Raw genomic sequence first — 22,501 nt, 5'->3', positions numbered from 1 at the left:
GGAATTTCAGACTGACGCTTTGTAAAGAACAGCCTCCTTTATGCCGGGATGGGCAAAGGAACAATTAAATTAAAAATGAGTTTATGCAAATACTGGAATGCACCTGAATGAGTTGCAAAAAAGAATGCCCTTTCAGATTCCACTAATCCTTATTTTACCTCAGAACAGGTCCGATGAGTTTTCTCACAAAAATAACACTTGACCACGAATAAAATTGAACCATGGATTGTTTATCCACTCTTTATAGCCTCCATGTTCACAATATTAACAGTCATATTTTTAACATATTACTATGAAGGATTAATTATTTTATTAATTCAACTTTATAGTATCTAATATAAGCTTGGTCTATTGTCTTCTAATTAATATAAGCCATGATCGCCGGGAGTGTCCTAATCACCTTTTTTGTGCAGTGTTTTTTATACTCAAGAACCTGCTGTATGTGATAAGACTTAAATCAGTTCCGTTGTAGTAAATGTCAATACATGTTTTGGGGTTTCGAAATAAAACGCACTTCAGGTCTTATCTAAACCCTGACACTTTAGGACAATAAGAGTTCAAAACCCCATAACAACTTTGAACTCTTGGATAGGTTAACTTATATTTCTTGTACTCTCTTGCCTTTTTAGAAAAGTATACATGTATAAAACAAAAAAATCAACAAACAAAATTAGATTATTGCTCGAAAGTGGACCATTTTGATTTATCTGTTTCATTGTTGTGAACCTCTCTAGAGCACACTGGATTATTATTCTGCTTGCAAAAAAGTATATTTCATATATAATATAATTTTAAAAAAGTTATATTCATGAGCTTGTTGTAACAGAAACCGGTCCAGGCTCCCGTGAAGTGTAGTTCAGGACCCTATGCAGACAGTATAATCCAGAACTAAGTGGAGAAGGACAACATGGAAGAGATGTAGAGGATCAGGACGGGTTGACAGACAGAGGGGCATGACGGTGGTGATCCAGGTACTCAGGGGGCATGGCAGAGGCAAACAAAGCCAGACAGTCCAAGGGGGAAATCCGGGGTGCAGTCCAGAGTCCAGGAACCGGGGGATCCATCCGAGACAAACAAGGTTAAAATCTAGAACGGGATCCGGAACAGGATCAAAAACCAGGGTAATGGGGCAAGGCACTCCGAGCCCCGGACTCAGAAGGTCAGGACGCCATGATGAAACATATGCTGTTGAGTCTCTCCTGGACCCACTAGTAGGCGGGCTTCCGGGAGTCCATCTCCCAGTGCTGAGACAGGAATAGCGAGAGCGCCAGGCTTAAATATTGGCAGACTAAACAGGGGGCAGGTGCACGTAATGAACTAAAATTTGAAAGGGCCGGAGTTCCGTTAAGAGGAGGGATGATGATCGTGACACTTGTTTCTTTATTATAAGTATTAAACTGAACTACTGAAAGTCATCATTGTTGTGGTCAGGAATTCAGAAGTGAGCTGGTGTCTCTGGATCCTCCAAAACAGTCTAGTTTCCATTCCGCCAAGGTGAATGTAGTAGAGTGTTAAACCAAGCAGTAGAGATACTGTAGGTAGAAAAAGTAAAGAGTAAAACAGTCCATTCCTCTCCTCAAGAAATAAGATAAGAAGCTTGTTCTGGGGAGGTACTGAAGTGCTGTCCGTTTAAATCTTTGATGCATAACAGAAATTAAACTTGATGTCTCCTAATTGTCTTCTTTTCTGTTTGCATTACTGTTTTAATTGCATTTTTATGCCCATCATTCACAAATTTAGATTTCAAGACTCCTTAAACACCAATTGTTAAAACTCCACTGCAAATTAATACTGCAGTAGATGCCAAAATAGCTTTTAGTGCATAAATCAAGATGCTATCTCCCTTTCAAACACAATCATACACAATAAAGAAAAGCAGACATGCAGGCCAGTGTAACCACCCATCATCCAAATTCCTCAGAACTCTCACAAAGCATTGCCGGGAAAAAAACTCTGTTCACTTCACCTTAATCAGCAATTATTCAATTGTCAATTTACCTTATTAATGGCTCTGGGATTCTCTGAACTGAACATGCTCCTTACTTTAAAGTACTTAACAACTGTAGAAACTGAACTAACAGGCATAAATCAAACTGACACTTAATTAAATTAATTGCTCAACTTGTGCAGCTGTCTTTTTATGTACAGACCAAAACACCTTGCACCCTTAAAATATGAATGTGTGAGAAATTTGTTTTATATCTGCTTTTAGTCATTTGTTTGAAGCACCATCACATCTAAACTTTTCAGATTTCAATAATTCAATCAAAAGTTTCTTTTTCAGAATATGCGTCACAGGGCACTGACAAGCCTTTTTATCTGTTTTGACACTATATGTTTAAAAGGAAGGTGGCATGGTGGCACAATGGTTGGCATTAGGCCTTGCAGTGCTTGGCCCCGGGTTCAATTCCTGGAGCACTATCTGTGTGGAGTTTGTATATCCTCTCTGTGCTCATGTGGGTTTCTGGCAGGTGCTTTGGTTTCCTCCCACAGTTCAAAAACTTACTGGTAGTTTTATTGGCTTCTGGGAAAATTGGCACTGGTGTGCATATGTTTGCATCTGTGTGTGCCCGCCGATGGCCTGTCGTCCCATCCATGGTGTATCCTGCCTTCTGGCCTTACACCCTTTACTTGCTGGGATAGGCTCCGGGTTCCCCTGTATTGGAAAAAGTGGTTAGAAAATGGATGGCTGATAATTGTATTAATTAATCACAATAGCATCTTGAACATATGCTTGGCCTATTGTCTCTGAATACATAGACCATTAATATCTGATGTGTACCTATTACATTTTGTTGTGTGGTGTTTGTTGGTATCTTTGTTTTTCGTTGTACCCTGTACTTTTCAAACATCAGCCCCCTTTCTCAGACTATGAAATGAACTTGTACTAACCACAGACACAGGCACATAATCCATGCCCAAAAACCAACAAAAGACTCTTCTGGTACCCTCATTTATCAATCATTACCCCACAGCCTTTTTCCCAACTGTGTGATTGTCTTTCTGCCTCAGTCCCCTAAGAGACAAGCCGTAGCTTGAACAAGAGAGTGATGAGAACTGAAGAACAGATGAAAAAGTTATATATGAGAGAAGGCCATTCAGACATCTACGCCTTTTTGTAGTTAGCACCTAATTGATCTGAGGATCCCATCCAGCCAAACAACAACATGGCTGGTTAGCTTAATGAAGAAGTTCAGGGTTCATCTGAGAGGATGCGCATCACTGACTCCAATTTCCAATGCACACTCCCCACACACACCAAACCCCCTCCAGTTTGGCTGAGGATTAAAATTCATGTCTTTTATGAACACTAGTGGCATGTAAGAGCAAGCAAATAAAAGAGGCATAATTTAACCTTCATTCTCATAATGCGAGAGGAGGGTTTTTTAGACTTACACATGATACAAACAATAATTTATACAACTAGAGGAAATATGAATTATAACTCGATGAGTGATGAATATTGTTTTCTGTTACCTTGTTCCTTGGAGTCATTTTGAAAGTACTAATGAATAGTTTTGATTGAAACTTTATGATGTGTTATGTGAAAGTACGACCAAGTAAGACTAGGAACATAATTCCCTCACGGGACCATTAGACTGACAGACGCCACAGAGCGTTTTTATTTTATTTGTCTTAATGAGCAGTTTATGACACAGACAAATTGTGAAAAGGTTCATTCAATTAGACTCATCTTTAGATTATACTGTTGTTCCAAATATAGTTAATCAAACCACAGCTGTAAAAATGTTCTTAATCTCTTAATTTGAGTTTTACAGAGGGAGGGGAGAGTTAGGGTGTATTGGCCTTTCTGGGGAACAAGAAGATAAAATACATTAAAGACCCACCAGTTTGATCTGAAGACTTAGTTTAATGATTTAGAAAGGCTATTAAGAAATGACATATTTCTGGGAACACATCCAGCATAACCTCAATTTATTTATTAGTAATACAAGCAATCCAAAAAGAGATATTTGCCATAGTGAAGTGTTGCATTCTTGAGGGTTACAGTAACACAATTAGATTTATGTTCAACTAAGCAAAACGTAAAAACACCAGACACAAGATGTAAAATTAACACAGATTGATTAGGAAGGGTAAAAGTGCTGTAAAAGTGCTCTTATTCAATGAAAACAACTAAAATTGAAATATTCACTTATTTCAATTCAAAACACTTAAGCCCTTATATCCTACAGTATGTCCTATGTGGATTTAAACAAGAAGAGTTTTTGAATATACTGTATGGATCGGATAGTTTTATGATTTTAGAACAGACAGGAGGATACCAAGTTATTTTTTAATGTTGACCCACTTTTGTAAGAAGAAAGTTGACTTTTTAAAAATGTAATCATCCAATGATAAAATATGACACTGCTTTTAAAAAAATAGGTGTAACATTAATAAAAATTGATGAAGACTTTTGATATCCAAAATATTGTAATATGCAGTTTGAACCCTTTATGTAATGAAAGCCATTAAAACGCAATAAATGTTATTTATTCCAATATCCATTTCTTTCATTTTCAGTGTCTCTCAAGATATATTCATTTGTCCTCATTTAAAATGTTGAACAGAAAAGTTGTATTTTGTGCAGCTATTAAAAATGACTTAATAGTAAACCTATTGTAATAGAAATTGAATGTCTCATTCAATAATGTATCCATAGTATTAATGTAAAAGCTCTCTTGTTCATCAACATGTAAAGCTATGCTGACATGAAAGGCACTCATACTCGTATAGTCAAATATGATGTTAAAACGTGGGATTAATTTCTCTGTAATAGGATACATAGTGAACACATTAACAGATATTCTTATTTTACATTTAAAAATACATATCATGCTATCAGAGGTGACTGTCAATGTGCAATTCCTAACAACCTGAGGTTCATATAATAATAATAATAATAATTGCTTACACTTATATAGTGCTTTTTCTGGACACTCCACTCAAAACGCTTTACAGGTAATGGAGACTCCCCTCCACCACCACCAATGTGCAGCATCCACCTGGATGATCTGACAGCAGCCATAGTGCGCCAGAACGCTCACCACACATCAGCTATCAGTGGAGAGGAGAGCAGAGTAATGTAGTCAATTCATAGATGGGATTATTAGGAGGCCATGATTGGTAAGGGCCAATGGGAAATTTGGCCAGGATGCCGGGGTTACACCCCTACTCTTTCCGAGAAACACCCTGGGATTTTTAATGACCACAGAGAGTCAGGACCTCGGTTTTACATCTCATCCGAAGGACGGCGCCTGTTTACAGTATAGTGTACCCGTCACTATACTGGGGCATTAGGACCCACATGGACCGCAGGGTGAGCGCCCCCTGCTGGCCCCACTAACACCTCTTCCAGCAGCAACCTTAGTTTTTCCCAGGAGGTCTCCCATCCAGGTACTGACCAGGCTCACACCCACTGTGAGCTTCAGTGGGTTGCCAGTTGTGAGTTGCAGGGTGATATGGCTGCTGACAGTATATTGTACAGCAATATGCTTGATAGAGGGTCTTTTGTACTCAGCAAATTTGATTGAAGAATTGTTTAGATCAGACGTCATTTAGATTTTCCATTGTATCAAAGCAATATACATATTGTTTTTTTAGGAAGCTATACAAATAAATTAAAAACATATGAAAGCAGGAACTAACCATCACTAGAGATTTGCCTGGTTCATTGCTTTCAAGAAAAAAAAACTTCAAAGGATGTAATAAGCTGTGCTGTTTTTGCTATTGTTGTTCATGTTGGAAAGATGTACAAATGTGCCTCTTTTGGTAACAGTCTGTAACTGTAAATAGTAACCTTACAGTGAAAAATGTGTCTGGGAATTTGAAAGATTTTGCATGACTTTCTTCTCAAGAGTACAAGTACCCTTTTGTGTATGTAAGACATGTAGCCAAAAGGCAGAACTGTCAGTTGTGAATGTATGTACAGCAGGTGTGTGTCTCTGTGTTGATACCATTGGACAATTTTTTGTCTATACCACAATTTACCACTGGGTGGCTCCAAAGTGACAGTTTACAGTACATCAGTCTGGACTTCTTTCGTTTAGCAATGGCCTATAACATATGCACAATAAAATATGCAATACATTGTGGAGGGCATTGTGGAGGGCACAGTGGCTAGTATTGACACAGTGGCTAGTATTGCAGCCTTGCAGTACTGAGGCCCTGAGTTTAATTCCTGGGGTACTATCTGTGTGGAGTTCTGTATGTTCTCCCTGTATTCATGTGGGTTTCCTCTGGGTGCTCTGCAGTCCTAATAATCCAAAGACACACTGGTAGGTTAAAGGGCTTCTTGGAAAATGTGGCCCAGGTGTGAGTGTGTGCATGTTTGTCTCTGTGTGTGGCCCTGTGATGGACTTGCATCCCATTCAGGGTGTATCCTGCCTTGTGCCCGTTGCTTGCTGGGATGGACTCGGGACGCCCTACAACCCTGTTTTGGAAGAAGCAGATTGAAAATGGACTGATGCATGAAATATATTCAGTAGAAGCATAATCGCTACTTTTCTTTCTGAGCAGACCAAAAAAAACTCTTAAACCTTTTTTTGTGTTAGTCAAAAACCCTCCTTATTTTTTTTTGTCTTTCAATTGTATATACCGCTCTTCGATCTCAAAAGTCAAAGTGAACCGCACTGTAAACAAGGCACATAAATAGTCAGTTATGATGTTTGAATAGACCAATGAGCTAATCAGAGTAGTTGAAATACCTGGTCTTGTAAAATATGACTAACAATAGAGAAGGCACCTGTTAAAGACCTGTGACCTAAGAAATGAAACTCACCATGACATGAAAGTCCTCAGAGATGAAACACAAGCAGAGTTTTATTTAAAAAAAAACACATTTCGCATAATCTGACCAAGGTTGAACAAGAAATTCCTCATACTGTGGATTGTTTTTCCCTAAGATACATTTTAGATTTTATTATTATTTAAGTAGGATAGAAGCTTTTAAGGTCAAGTATTTCTTTAGTCTTTTAATGTCAAAACCAGAAGAAGTAATCTGAATCTTTGACACTCTCAGTTCACTACAACCAGCCCGATTGACTCCCCTGCTTGTATAATAAATCTGTCCTAAGAGAGCGATGCAGTCACTTTAATCAAACTTTGTCACATTTACATATAGAAATTACTTTAAAAACTCGAAAATACATTTTTATTCACTTAATTAAAATGCAAACAGGAGAGAAAGCTTTTGTCCTATATGTAGCAATATAGGTAGAATCTACTGTATATTTCGTGTCTTGTTTGCCCCTGGAACTTACTACTAAGAAGAAGACACAATGATGTTTGTGTCGCACGGTATTTGGCTGTAAATTAATAAGCTTCAGTTAAAATAAAGAGAAGTTAAAAGGTGAAGTTGTCACCATTATCTGAATAACCGTGCTTCAAACGCAGTCCGATATTTTAAAAATTCGGCTTTGCCTAAACTGCGTCTTTCCCCTGTTCTGTAATATGAAATGTCAGTCCACCTGCTTGTCTCCTGCCTTTCCTGAGTGTTGTTTCTGTTGGTGATAACTACCGATGATTAGACTCAGGCACTGCTCCACAGAAAGCGAACTCAGTACCTGCGCCGGTTGTAATCAATGTCATGGCTTTCTGTAAGTCTGCAGGGAACAACCGTCTACTGCGTCTTGTCCTCGTTTACACTTTTTTGGTTTCGTTTTCCTTGAATAATACAACATGGCTTTTGTGAAAGCCAGAGAAACAGGATATTGCTCAGCTAATATGTACAATATCCTTATGCTGAAATCTTTTTTAAGTGCATCCCAATTACCAACCGATCGAGCACGAACTACCAATCAGACAGCCCCGTCACTTCTGTCTTGCACTTCTATTCCAAAAGTGCATTGTTTGCTTAGGAAGCACGACAAGTGAAAAATAACTATGACAGGAATTGTGTGTGCGATATTGCGGGTGGTAATGAACTGCGACTTTTTCTAGACGCCATGCTCTCCCGGTGGCTGGTATTCTGGCAGCGAATCGTTGCTAAGCGTTATCCCGTGCCAGAGGAGTCCGGAATAAAATACAGTTTCCATATTCTCTTACCCGTTGCTTAGCTACCACTTTGCAGTCGACATCTCTTCCCCAGCTTCGCAGAGAACAAGCAGCTGTAATAAAAAAGCACTGTTGTAGCTTGTGATGGAAAGATCTAGAGATTGCTTTGAGTGGCAAGGTAGGCCAGGGTTTGGAGCAATGATGAGCAAGTTCTGCTGATTAATTCAGTGCCTATTGCAGGGAGAGAAAATGTAATCAGTCTGAATAGAACCAGATTTCTGCACGTTTTATTACTGTTGATTACAAAGCTGTGCACGAAGCCAAAAGACATAAAGTCCCTTCCCATCAGACACTCTGCAGTACTTCCTGAATGCGTCCTGTACATTACAAACTGAGCTGAAGGGTTTGTTTTATCCTCAAGGAGGAGCTGCTACATCATGACAGCACCTACAGTACATGAACAACCTATGGCCCTTTCTTGACTTCACCCATTCAGAACTGATTTTAGCTTGAGCTAAAATCTCTTAGACCTACTAGAAGTGATACTTGAAAGATTATTTTTTCACTTTTTATTTCTGCATTTTTTTAAAAGTCGATTGTGGTGATAAAATGTCAAATAACACATACAATTCGCTGCACTTTTTATTGACTTACAATGCAGGAGTCAATTTTGTCTTTGCTTAGTTATTGAACAAAAAAACATACATCTTAAGAAAGTAGTTTAAGTAAGGAGCTGCGTCAGCATGCGTGGGGTGCAAAGGAACGGGTAAAAGGTTTATTCCACGCTGAAAAGAGAAGAAAGGAAACACAACGTTTCGGCTGGGGAGCCTTCTTCGGGTGTGGAAGAATGCTCCCCAGCCTAAATGCTGTTTCCTTTCTTCTCTTTTCACCATGGAATAAACCTTTACTTGTTCCTTTGCAACTTAAGAAAGGTTCTGAACAAAAAGAGACCATTCAACCTACGTATCTGACCCTTTTGGTAGTTATTAGGTAATTGATACACGTACATCCATCCATTCCTTAAAAAACAATCCAGGATTTAAGCTTCAACATCATGGCAGGGAAGCTTGTTTCAGACTCCCATAACTCTTTGGATAAAGAAATGCCTCCTGTTCTTGGTTTTCAAACACACTTAATCATACAGTATATGCAATTTCTGTTTGTATCTGCTGGTTTGTGCTTCGCTGCTCATTCTGAAGAAATACACTCAGTTGACTTTGTTAAAGAGCCTTTGACCCATTTGAATAGTTGTATCAAGTCTCCTCATGAATATTATGAATGTCACAAACTTCACCTAGAAATGTGTCATCCACTGTAACATTCAGCTGATTCTGCTACATGTCATACATTGTTTTTCATTAAATAAGTCAAATCAATCATTCTGCACAGCCCATTCAGTTTTGCTGTTATATGTGATTGTTTTAAAGTGGGCTTCAGTGGTATCCAGGCAAAAGGGGGAGGAGAGTGCAGCATACTGGGAAAAACATTGAGTAACACAAAAAGGTCATTTTAGACTATGCCTAACTACTATGACAATCTGGCACGTGTCTTCCTTTTGGGTTTTCTACAGAGAGCCTTGCTGGAGAGTAAGTTAAAGAGAGAGTTGGGGGGGTTTCTGTTTTACCAAAAGTTGCCGTTCCAAAGTGACTATGCCAATTGTCAACATCCACTGGAGGAATCTTGGTCACGGCTGGCCAGTGAAGGCCGTAGGGCTGAACCTGCACTCTGAGTGAGAGCCTTCACTGGTGGGGTGGTTGGGCCATTCATAACCTTTCCAAGTGCCATTTGGGTGTCTCTACCTGTCCACTGTGGTATGGAGTGGTACTATGATGAAATAGATTACAACAACCAAGTTCAATCAGCCTCAGCTGTCAGTGATTTGTAGTGACTCCTGATGTAATTTACTCACTTAAAACATTATAAATACTGTATGTGATCCCCTTCTCTCCATTTTTGCATCCCATCTCCACCCCAGTCCACCTTTGCAGCTGCCCCTTGGTCACTCCTCACTCTGCAAAGGAGTCCCACCCTCCTTGTCCAATGAACAGGACGTTAGCCCTCAACTAAGCTGGTTAAGGCAAATTATTGCAACTTAAAACACTCACTAAACCTTTTAATATGTCTGATTCTTGGGGTGTTAAATCTACTAAAACCTCAAATGGAAGGGTATAAACTGAAACTTTTTTTTTTTAAGATTAGCACAGTGAAATATGGTAGCACTTGTTTGCATCACAGCAACATCTATAAGAAAGTACTGTCTGCATGGTGGCACACTGGTTAGCACTGCAGCCGGGGCCCTCAGTTCAATCCCTGATTTCGGGTGCTATCTATGGGGAGTTAGTATGTTCTCCACATGTTCGCATCGGTTCCTCTGGGTGTTCCAGTTTCCTCCCAAGTCCAAAGACATAAATAATTGGCTTGTGGGAAAATCGGCCCTGGCGTGAGTGTGTGTTTGTGTCTGTGTCTGTTAGCACCCTGAGATGGACTGGTGTCCTATCCTGGGTATATCGCCCATTGCTTACTGAGATAACAGCTTTCTAGCTCCCCCAGAGCTGGGTAAAGTGGTTAGAAAAATGTATCCAACCTCACAGAACTGATTTTTTGGCAGCAGCAAACAACTTGACTGGCAACAACAACAAAAAAATTATACTTAGTTATTAACATTAACCTGAGAATTATCTTTGAGAAGGATCACACTGGTATCCGTAACATGATGCAATAAGAAGCCAGTAATTTAATATTTTACAGAACATACAGTAGGTCTTACCTACCCTGAAATACTGCACAGTTACCATTGTGAAGTGATCTGCCTCTGATCGCACGTTAATAATATTCTCTGGACTCCAAAACATTAAATTTATACACTCATTCCAACATCTTTTAATAATTTAAGATCTTTTGTTAAATTTGAAGTTTTGACCTTTGAGTCTTGAATAATTTGCTGTGGTTGTGGCCTAGAAAGGTAGAATGACACATATCGCATACTTAAATTTAACTTTGTGGTGATCTTATAAAATAACCCTTTTGCTTTTGTTGAATATCTAAACATCATTTAAAGCTAACCTGGTCCTTTTACTATTAAAAGGTATGTAATACAAACACTGGAGCAGGTGTAGGTTGATAGTAATAGAAATCAGTTTACTCTTTAAACATTCACCATTTAGTTCAATAAATGTATTCAGCGCACAATATAATGTATGTTATCCTTGGAAATGTTCACTTGATCTGGCCGGTCATCTCCTGAACAAAACTGAGCATTTAGAAAGAAGAACTTTGAAGAGACAGAAAAATACCAGTGTCAAATGTTAAAATAAAGAGTGAGCATTTTGGGTTTTCTGAGGGAATATCATCTTTGGATGCCTTTACTGCCTGAATCCTAGGATGGAAATGTGCCTGTCAAATGTAAGAAACTATTTTATATTCTTCTTTCTGTTTTCTGATCCTTTTTAAAGATAGTTTCAAAAGGGTTTCTTGTGGTTTTGGGGTGTACTTTTCTTTTGTAAATAATATTTTCTTGTTAGTTGTGTCATGAGTTTGAAAGCAAACATTATGTACTATATTATAATTTTTATTTTCCAGCAAAAAAAAAGATTGTAGAAGTTTTAATTTGGCAAAATTAGCAAATGTGGGTGTTTTCCAGTAAAACATCATCTGTAACTTAAATCACTGAGTAATAAAGGGAAAAAGAATGCAAAATGTCATTTTAGCAAACTAGCAAATTAGATTAGCCATTAGCAAATCATTTTGTTCCTCTTGCTGTTGTACTCTATGATGGTAATGTGTCTATTGAGGAGGCATTGTTTCTTTTTCATAATTCTTGGTCTGTTCTGGTTGTAGTTTTTTCCCTTTTTGATGCCATTAAATAAAAATCTTGTTTTTCAACAGCCAGAATTATAGCAAGATTTTGTAAAGATGAGATGTGATATAACATACAGTACAGTAGCTTGTGATTGGACATGATTTTCCCAGCCACCTTTCAGAGATATGTGCACTGTTCAAATTCTGCTTGTAAATTAAAATTCTTGTGTCGAAATAAGAGAATGTTTCACCTGTACGTGTTTGGGTTATACAACTGTAGTACAAGTACTGAAGCTTACCAGCACATTCTTAGCTTTAAGCATTATAAGCCCCATAAACACAGATGGACTTATTACTCATCTGGAGGCTGGTGGACTTGTCACCTTGTTGTAGCGGTATCCTATGTTATAGGCCTGTAAGTATTAGTGTAATATGAAACGTCTTTAAAGTCCAATTTTTTTGTATGTTTTAATTTTCTGGTCTTTGGGAAAGTCTGTTTGTCTTATACTGTACATGTCTCAATGTCTCTTTTATCCTTATGCTTTTGGGGGTGTGAAGTGTCTTTTTTCCTATTAGGTTGTTAAGGACTGCAGCTGAAGAGCAGGACCTCTGGTCTCTCTAATGACCAGAAGAATGTGATTAGAACTTTTCAGTTACCATGGAGATTAAAGCTGGTCGGAAGGTCTCCTTCAGGGAAACCTACTGTATAGTAGTACTTTAAATACAGAACTCAACAGATCTACTCATTCAAATACATTTACTGCCATTCCAGATGACACTGTTACATGTATTGTATACTGTATGTGTGTGTTTCAATTGTTTCTTTAAATCACATTTTCCGTATTTTCCTAAAGTACCAAAGGTTTTAGTACAAAAGGTCATTACACAAAACTTTTTAGCTGAAAAGAGCTCAATTAAAAAAATAGTGTTGAATATTGTCATGGAACATCAGTGGTCCTATGGCAGTTGTATTAATATTAATATGGCAGTAGTAAAAGTCAGGTTCTTCATTTTTTCAGCAGATTGCAGAATAAAAAATAACATATTTGTTGCACTCTGAGGTCATATTTATTATTGCATGTTCCGTCTTTCTGTCATCCATCATAAAAGTAGGAGTAATGTTAGCACTGGGATAAACAGGGAGAGATCTATTGACTTGCATGGCTTTTCCATGCTTTTTCCAGGCTAACCTTTAAGTACAGGATGAGTTGCACTGAATATGCTGATGCAATTACCTTTACTGCCAGAGTCCGTCTTGTTTAAACAGTGAAATCTAAGGCTCCAGGCTCACGGAACAGATGATGTTTGTGGAATAAAATATATAGGTGCTCAAATATTCATCAGTGCACCAAGCACTGCAGTAGTTCATGTTTGCATATGAATGAAGAAACTCAATGCTGGGCTCTGCCATTCGTCCTACTGAAGAAAATGACATTTAGTTTCAAGTGACATTTATTACTCCAGAACAGTGAGATTAATTTACAGGCCTTATCATCTATTCTTCAGAAGAAAAACTTTTACTTAATTTCTCTTTGCCTTTACTGCACCAAGGTGGTTTAACATACAACGTTTCTTTGGAGGAATATTTTTCGGCAACGCTGCAAAAACTGAATTAACGAGAGTTACTGGTGATATTTGGTGATATTCTGAACACAGCAATTGGGCTAATTTGGCAATTTTGTTTTATTTCTTGTTTACATGTAATCGTCTCTTTGAAATCCTTCAACGGTTCCATTAGAAATAGCACACAGTGCCTGTTTTTATATTCTGTTTTATTTGCTGTTTTGCCCACAGCAAGATGTGTTTTACAAAAGTCCCTTTTTACTGTCAGAACCACAGATAAGCATTCAGCACAGCTCCGCATGCATCCCAATGGCTGAAAGAGTAGGTGTCTGAAAATACAATACAAATAAACCTCTTGACTGGGCACTGTATTTATGAATGGGGTACATGGTAGGCAATTTAAAATGGAGCTATTGTGAGAAGATATATGTAATTAAAACAAAACTTTGTCTCCCTGTCTTTGGTATAGCCTTTGAGTCCTGAAAACCTTCATTTTTATGCAAGTTATTGTTGTTGTCACGGATGCTGCTGCATGATTTGGGACTTTTTTTCTTCAATTGTATCTGATACCTGTGGGAATGAGCTTGTATCTCCTTTTCCCACTGGCAGCGTGCAGAGATCTGGACCTGCGTCTATGTCTCTAAGGCACGTTGGTCCTGGCAGAGCAGGTGGCTGGAGTCAGAGCGCCGTCTCCCATCATGCCTCTTCAATGGGGATGAGCTGCCTCTGTCCTAATTAGGTTGAGGGGGGCTTTGTCAGCCCTTACTCAATTACGCCCACAGACCTTCACTGTTCAATAGACAGGGATTTGCCTCATAGATGCACTGCACATCCTCTAGGTTTCCCAGCCCAATCTGCTTTGTGCTCCTTCATGGGAAAAATCTTCTTCCCAAAGTGCTGTAATCTGTGCTTACAGCACCTTATCCCTCTTCCTTATCCACCTGTAGAAACTGTAAAGGAAACCTTTATTTAACCAGATCAAGAAGAAAATCTTATTGGCTATGATGACGTGGTCAGTATCCAATTTATCAGGTTTTACTGGAGCATCCTGAATGGTAAAGTTTGCTCATGGATATGGACCTTGCTTGCCCAGTGACTCAGCACTGTTGAAAATACAGGGCACTATATTCATGATAAGTGTATCCTCTGCTTTGACTTGTTGGGTGCTTTCTACATTGGGTGCAATATTTTAAATACTGAGCTAACATACAGTATGTTAGCCACCATACTGACTTTCACACTATACTGTCGAGTGCAAAATTAATTTCAGGATGCTCTGGTTACTGTAGGTTTGCAACTAATCGTTGTTTCATTCAGCACTACGGAAGAGTAACAATCCTGTTGTAAAGAAAAGGCATTGCAAGCTTAATGATTTATGGTTTATTATGAAAAATGATTATCTTTCTGCCTAGCTTCAAATAAGTTTATTCTGACACTGTTTAGGAGTCAGACCTTTATATATGTGTACACAAAAGGACAAACACAGCCAGGTTATGAATTATGTAAATTTTGTTCTGCATTATCACACCTCTGATGCTTTTTTAAAGACATGTATACTAAGAAGAGCGAAGCTTTTTTGCACGGTCAGAGAGCCTGCTTTAATTTATGCATTACAAAACCTAAAGCAGATGGAAAGAATTAACATTTTAATCTTCTATATTCCCTTTCCTTTATTACTTTAATTGAACATTGGTTTATTGAACATGCATTTTATTTTATAATTTAGTATGACGTGGTATTCATTTAAGCTTTTACCTGTAGTTTTCCTATTCATGTCCTAAAGGTTTAATATCATACATAAAAGTAGCACACTCTTGGTCTGAACCAGTGGCTCTGCATAAAAGTATACTTAACAAAATCTGATTCCTACTGGTTCCTACGGAAACGTATTTGAGATACTTTTCTTGTATAAATGAGATACAGGTCTTTTTTTGGCACTGATGAGCTTCCGTAGGTTTCTTCTTTGTTAGACTGTAAGGTACAGTATGTCAGAGTAGAAATTACTTAGATCTGTAAGAAAATCATCTGCTTTAATTTTACACTTTGTCTGATCCGTTGTGAAGCAACATACAGTACTCTTTGATCATGTAAATATTGAAAACAATTTCATCTTTATTTAAATGTGACAAATGCTTCTTGCATGCACAGTCAGAATAGATGGGACTTTTTTTTATTGTGTGCAGGGACGAAGTGCCAAAATGTGAGATCAGAGTTGAGTGTCTAGAAACGACAAAAGAACAGTATATCCTGCCTGTGATGCTATACAGTCTTGTAAATGGCTTGATATTATTAATTCATCGGACTGGGCTGCAAGCCACTGTTTTGAACAGAATGGGCGTAAAATATACCTTCAATAGTTTGAAAGAGTAGAACAAAACTGCTGTGTATGGCCTACAGTACATAAAAAGGAGAGGAATAATGTCAGTAACAAATCCCTCAAATCTTCTAAACTTATAAAAAAGAAGACTTTATATTTATAATAAGTCCTGTCCAAAGTAGTTTAGTCCCTGTCTTTCCAAAATAGTCTGTGGGTTACCTTGACCCTTTGTATATACAGTATCTGTCTGATACTGGATGGATGAGCTTACTGTTAAATCAATTTATCTGACGTGCTCCTATGGAGAGAACAATACATTCTCTGTTAGAAAAAATAACCTTACATTATTACTAAAAATTATTCTTAACAATCACTTCCACTGCTTTTATGAATTCCTTTTTTCTGAGTTACATTTCTTCTAACAACACTGAAAGTATATTCCTTTAATTTTGTTTTAAATCATATTAAGCAGAGAAGTGAAAGAGAAAATGCATTTTTTTAAAGGCCACAAAAAACAGGAAACATCTATCAATGCACAGTGAAAATATAATGCAAATGTAATCTCTAATGGAGATGAAATTACAGATTCTGCTGTAAATTACAGGTTCTGCTGTACATCATACACAATGAATGCAGTGTTTAATTGCTTTACTCTGGTACTGTTTTCCTTGGGATGGGCATTTATTCAGAATGAGACACACATGTGCAAAACAGACTTGTTGTGTGCTTTGTCCACATTTTATGTAAATGATGTACAAAATGCCAGTTACGTTTCAGTACAATGTCTGTTGTTTAGATAAGAAGAAGGGAGGACATGATAATTCCTCATCTGAATAGTAATAGTCTCCCGATGGATGTAGATGACCGAAGGCAGTTTGTCTATGAGCAACGTTGCACAAATCAGGAATCAGCAGGTTTGTTCAGAAACAAAAATCATGCTTCTGTTAGAAATAGGAAGGCAACCCCTCCAGAAAGGTCTGTCTAATTAATTTGCTGTATCTCAAGGGCTATTTTTGACTGCTGTGGCAAAAGATTGTGCTAGACCTAGAAGAATCAGCCCAGAAGTCCGGAGGAACATACGAAGATCTCATCTTCTGGAACATACACCAGAACGTAGCTTGCATAATCAGAGGCTGTACAGGGTGATTGTCTCAGTGGTCGAATGTCAATGGAATGACAGTCTTAAATGAGCCAGGCAGCATCTGGCCTATTGGTGAACCTCTGGAACCAAGGACTCATGCAGTGATTTATTAACTGGTGAATGATGTTCTGCCTTTGATTGGCCAGATGGAAGACAAACTTTATGGGGACCTTGAGCCCAATATTATATTGGTCTGTATGCTGTCCAAGCTCATAGGTTAGAGGTGTCCAAGCCCATTGTAGTGCTGGTGAAATCTTGATGAAGTAGGGTGATAGGGTGATTTTAAACATCAGTAAAACCGATGACATTCCAATGAAGGCAGCTGAAAGAGATGTTAGATTAACAGAGATACCAATGTACTGATATTTTCATTCTGACACTATAGTAAGTCAGTGTTTCTTGTGGACAAGATAAATCATTAAATAGCCTTTCATGTACTCTGTAGTTGTGTAAATTTTTCATATGTAGTTTGTTACTTAAAAAATGTACATGGACTACATCAAATGAAGTTAAAGCATGGTAAAACTTTCATTCTGCATCATTAAATTCTTACCTGTGTACTTCTACTAATACATCTTACCTGATTCCTCATTTTGTTCACAAATCCAATCTCACTCTTGTACATTCAGAGCTACAGTTTTGCCTTTACATTGTCAGGTAACTTTTAATGGTTTCCCTACTGGAAGCAGTTAAAACTTCAGCTTCTAGGTCTCTTTAACAAGACATTATAGAGAATTGATCATTTTGAAAAGGGGAAAAAAATGTGAAAATGAGAGACAAACACCACAGGAGCATGTGATGCTTAACTGGTGCACAGACATGTATGATGGACATGTGTTCACCATTACATGGACAAATTGGTGTTACCTCTGGCTTACACCTACACTGTTGCAATTAACTTGTCAGTTTCAGTCCAGGAACAGAGTGACAGTGGAAAAACAACATATGCAGCCGGATTTTAATGGAGTGACCTTTAACCTCATGCATACCTGGGGTATCTGATAATTTGGCTATGTGTGCGCGCCTACAGAATTAAAGACCTCCATTGTTGTTCCAGTGCTACACAAACTGATCAGGTCCTGTTAGAAAGACCAATCTACTCTGCCACCATTCTGTCATGATGCTTAAATATAATGAGCAAAGTTAAAATGACTGGCAAGGCCTGACACATGTACTCATCTTTTGTATTTTTATCGGTATGAAACTACCTGCTAGAGGCACAGTGGACCTCCCAGGAGTCTTGCAATTTGCAGCTTACAGTACTACGGTATGTCCTGTCTAGGACAAACCAGCAAGGATGGCATTACAAATAACGTGATCTGTGTCTTAGTAGCGGTACCAAAAGATACCTTAGGAGATCCTAGAGTTGACTGCCTGCTGCCCTGTCATTCCTGCCCACTGACAGCATTTCCTGAGACAAATAGTGCTGAGGTCTGGGTCCAGACAAATCCAGGGCTGTATCAATAGCAAAGTCACCCTCTTTTGCAAGTGAACAACTTTATTACTGCTGCACAGCCACCAGCCCACCCTCCTAGTGTCATCGGTCTTACAGTACATAAATGTCTTAATTGTAACCTTTTTCTTTGTTTTGCACCACTACATCATTAGGGGAAACCGTCCCCCAGAAATACTGTTTTTTATGAGTTTGGAGGAGCATTAGTATTTGTTTGTTTTAATATTAGTTTTGTAAAATAAAACTTCTGTGTCGCATGCAACACATCTAAGAAGAACATCAAATGAAACACTTATTTGAAAACATTAAAATGTCTGGGCAGATGGTGCAAAAATGCATTGATTGCAGTTGTGATTGAACATTGATTGATTGAAACATTGAGCAATGTTTTTCTATGATACGCAGCATAGTCACATCAAGTGATGTCCTGACTCCTTTTTTGCACACAGAGAACACACTGCCAAAAAATTCCAAGAAATGCTGTAATAAAGACAGAAAATGCCATTTAAAAGATTAAAAGAAAGAGACAAGGACACAAAACATCAATCGGTGTAAGAAAATCAATTTGCTTCATGTAAAATAGATTTTGATTTTGCTTTTCTAAACAGCAATGGCCTAGCTTGCATTTATACCTGTAACATGCAGAGAATTACCAAGTGTCAAATAATACAATTATATTCTCACAACAGAGTTCGGTTTCTCAGTTTCCCTCTGAAGGAATATTTATCATTCATATCATCGCCATTGTAAAATGACTTGTCTTACATTGGTACAATTTTACCCACTATTGGGAACTTCTCTGTATTGGTCCAGAATGCTATCTAAGGCTCAAGTTGATGCATTATTAGTGGATGAGTCTTGATAAACAGCATAGCGCACACATTACAAGGATAAATGCACCATTGTACAGTCTATCCTTTCCCAGATATTGCCAGTGCAATTTCACATCTTTTGATGTTAATAATTCTTCTACCTTTTTTAATCAGTCCGCTGGCCTGTCACAATTTCAGCAGGTGACGTAAGACCACAGGACTGAGCCATCTTTTTTTAACACTTATTACACTGCTTTGTTAACATCCTCTTCCAACCCTAAAATCAATCTAATGCATCCATCCATGTTCAAGTTGCTTTTTAAAACACAGGGATGCAGGAGAGCTGGAGTCTCTGCAGACAAGCAACAGGTACTGTACAATTACCCTGGACAGGATCCATTGTATCACAGACACAAACACAGACACACACACACACTCAGCAGGGCCAATTTTCCCAGAAGCTAATTCACCTGCCAGTATGACTTTGGACTGTGGAAGGAAATCCACACGTACACAGGCAGCACATACAGTACAAACGCCAGATAGCGTAGCGGAGCTAGTTCGGGCACGGTGACATCATCACCCTCCCTGCGCGTAGCAGGGACCTCAGCCACCTAGGCTGAGGGAGGTTTCCTTGAGCTCATGAGGCTGGTTCCCTGTTGCGTTTCGCCAGAGACCCGGGTTCGTGCTCCAGGTGTTGCAAGGGCACGAGCATGTGCGGAACCGTGACGGTCACAATAGCAGCAAAGAATTGAACCCAGAACCCCAACACTTCTAACCACTGCGCCACTGTGCCACTCCTCTAATGCATGGGATTGCAAAAAAGACACATACTGTAGTGATTCAAAACATCTCTTTTTTCATTTTGTGCTATATCTCAAGTGCATCTTTCTGTATACTCCTGACACTTGTTCTTCCAGGTCTGAAGCACGGTAAATGTTCTGCTACTAATATCTCTTCATCAGCAAACATAAGATAATTCCGTTCCTGATGATTACATATTCATTGCCATTGACTTTTCCTCGCACACAGTCTGAAATCAATCATGCAAATGGTGGTAGGAACTCAGTCCCATCTCCATTAGAGAAGATCAAACATCAAGGCTACTGGGAGCTCATTATTTTAACATCTCTAAACCGGGCTTCATCTTCAGAACTCAGAAAATTACATATCTCTTATCAAGGGTACTTGCGCATACATTGCCCTCTACAGATGTTAAAAAAGTGCTGTATAAACTAATTAGATGACTGCACATCCAAAATCATAATCAGGAGCCCTCAGTGCTGTAAAAGCTTCTGACGTAAAGAACAAAAACACAACATCGGGGGAGAAATTCAGGCATATTTTTCTTTGTGTTTAAACATCAGGCTGTGTAGTTTTATATGTGTCTGATGGGTTGCCTGGTGGTGAAAAGTAATGACTGGACCCTATTTTGTCCGACAAGGCAGTAGTTTCTTGGACAAGCTATAAATGTCTGCTGGAGAGATACTCCTTTAAGGATCACTCAGTGCCACTCCAGGGCTGTGAGGACAGTGGCCTAGGAGCTCCCATTTGAGACACTGTGTCGTTACCTGGGTCCAGTGTGTGATGATTACTGTATCATCAACCTTGTCTCCTCAGCTGAGAAAACCACAGAAGCAGACCTTGGTTCCAAAGCATAGCAGCTAGGACCTTTCTTGCTCATCAAGCTATATTTAGAGCATCTGTGCAGGCTGGGTCAACCTTTCACTGTATTTTACCTCCATCATTATATCATACCCCCTTCATAATTTCATTCAAATGAATTTCAGTGAGATGAATGGATTTCATTTTCTGTAAAAATGTGCAGAAAATGTATGCCTTCTGCATGGTAGTACTGTATGTCAAATATTTATTCAATTCTAATGTATATATGTCAAATAGCTATTCTATTTAATTCTATATATTTCAAATATCTATTCTTTTCTATATAGTAGGTTTTATATTAGCAGCCAGCACCCTACATTGGATGATTTCTTATATCAATGAGTCTCCTTAAGACCCAGCTATCTATGTGGGAAGTGATGTGGCTGGCAATGAGAGTATGCCTCATGTGTCTCCTTAGTTTTGTCCTTAATGCTGGAAACGTTCTCATCTGTGGAGGAAGTACTTGGACACCCAGTTTACCTCTGCTCTTCGGGGCTGTCCTTGCTGCAGTTATCATACCACATCCCCACCAGTTTTTGTGACATGACCTGGGGATCTGCACTCTTGTGTGGAAGGCTGTTGATTTTCCGGTAGTCTAGGTTCAGGCAGTAACCTCCTGTACCATTTGGTTTCTCCTCCCCACCACTCAGAACTATCTCGGCAACTGGCTTATAGGGAATGAGAGTCACCGTTTTCCTTTCACAGTACAAATCAGAGAGCAGAGAACTCCATCCATTAGTCTGTGGGCATTCTGGTATTCTGGTATCCATTCCTTATTGGAAAGTAAATTGTTTTACCTGGTATGTTTTGCCTTTTGGATGCAGAGATCACACAGTTCAGTGTATGACTACAAGGCCAGCCCCCTAGGAACTAACATTCAGCATTATCAGGTAAGAAATCGGGTGGACTCATGATAAAACTGACTGTGGTGTTAAAGTACTCTGTTTTTTCTGTTCCTGACAAGTTGTTAAGAGGGGTTGTTACTTTCTATTCATCTGCTTATTAAATGCTGTATCCAATTCAGAGCTGAAGGCAAGCCAGGGCTTGTCCTGGCAAGGAACAGGCTCAAGGCAGGATACACCCTGGACATCAGTCCATTGCGGGACATACACAGGCACAGACACTCCCAAATTCAAACCAGGGCCAATTTTTCCCAAAAGCCGATAAGCCTACCAATATGTCTTTGGATTGTGGGAGTAAACCAAAGCACAAGCACACATGGGAAGAACATATAAACACGCAGATAACAACAAAGGAATTGATTCCAGTCCCTAGCACTACAAGGCAGCAATGTTAGCCACCATGCCACTGAGCCACCCAGGATTTTACCCTATTTTTTTAATGATATATTGTTCTGCATATACTTTATGTGAGTGCACTTCAAGTATTTCCGTGACACACATGGAGTTCTTAAAAATAACATTTAAAACATCTCATGTTAGTTTGAAAGCACTGTAACCTGGGCTAAAAAAACATATAGTATCGTATTAGTTAGTTTTATCAGAGGAATCATAGGAATGGAAGTTAAGCTTCTTCTTTCAAAGAACTGCTACCAAAAACAAAACACAAGTGTTTAAATTAATTAGAGTGCAGGCGTTCATACGGGGTAGAATAGCCTCAAAGTGGGAATGAAAACTGGAAACAAAATGCAGCTTCACATCTGTAGATAGACTCATTTTAACTATTACACAAATCCATACACAAAACAACCCACATCCTTCTAATCCACCACAGCCAGCTGGTTCTCCGCTGCT

At 38.7% G+C, this 22,501-nt stretch overlaps 1 long non-coding RNA gene across 1 annotated transcript; it reads right to left on the bottom strand.

Annotated features, from left to right (window-relative positions):
- Window positions 1-209: 209 nt before the first annotated feature.
- Window positions 210-8,303, bottom strand: LOC148676559 (uncharacterized). Its single transcript, XR_015940912.1, has 3 exons — window positions 8,050-8,303; window positions 2,507-2,656; window positions 210-1,532 (listed from the first exon to the last, which is right to left on the bottom strand). It is a non-coding gene; the product is annotated as an uncharacterized LOC148676559 (long non-coding RNA).
- Between the last annotated feature and the right edge of the window lie 14,198 nt (window positions 8,304-22,501).

Source organism: Lepisosteus platostomus, chromosome 2 (genome assembly GCF_059453375.1).
Source record: "Lepisosteus platostomus isolate fLepPlt1 chromosome 2, fLepPlt1.hap1, whole genome shotgun sequence".
Classification (NCBI taxonomy): Eukaryota; Metazoa; Chordata; class Actinopteri; order Semionotiformes; family Lepisosteidae; genus Lepisosteus; species Lepisosteus platostomus.
The sequence above is the reverse complement of the archived record's forward strand: the minus strand, read 5'-3'. Positions and strand labels throughout refer to the sequence as shown.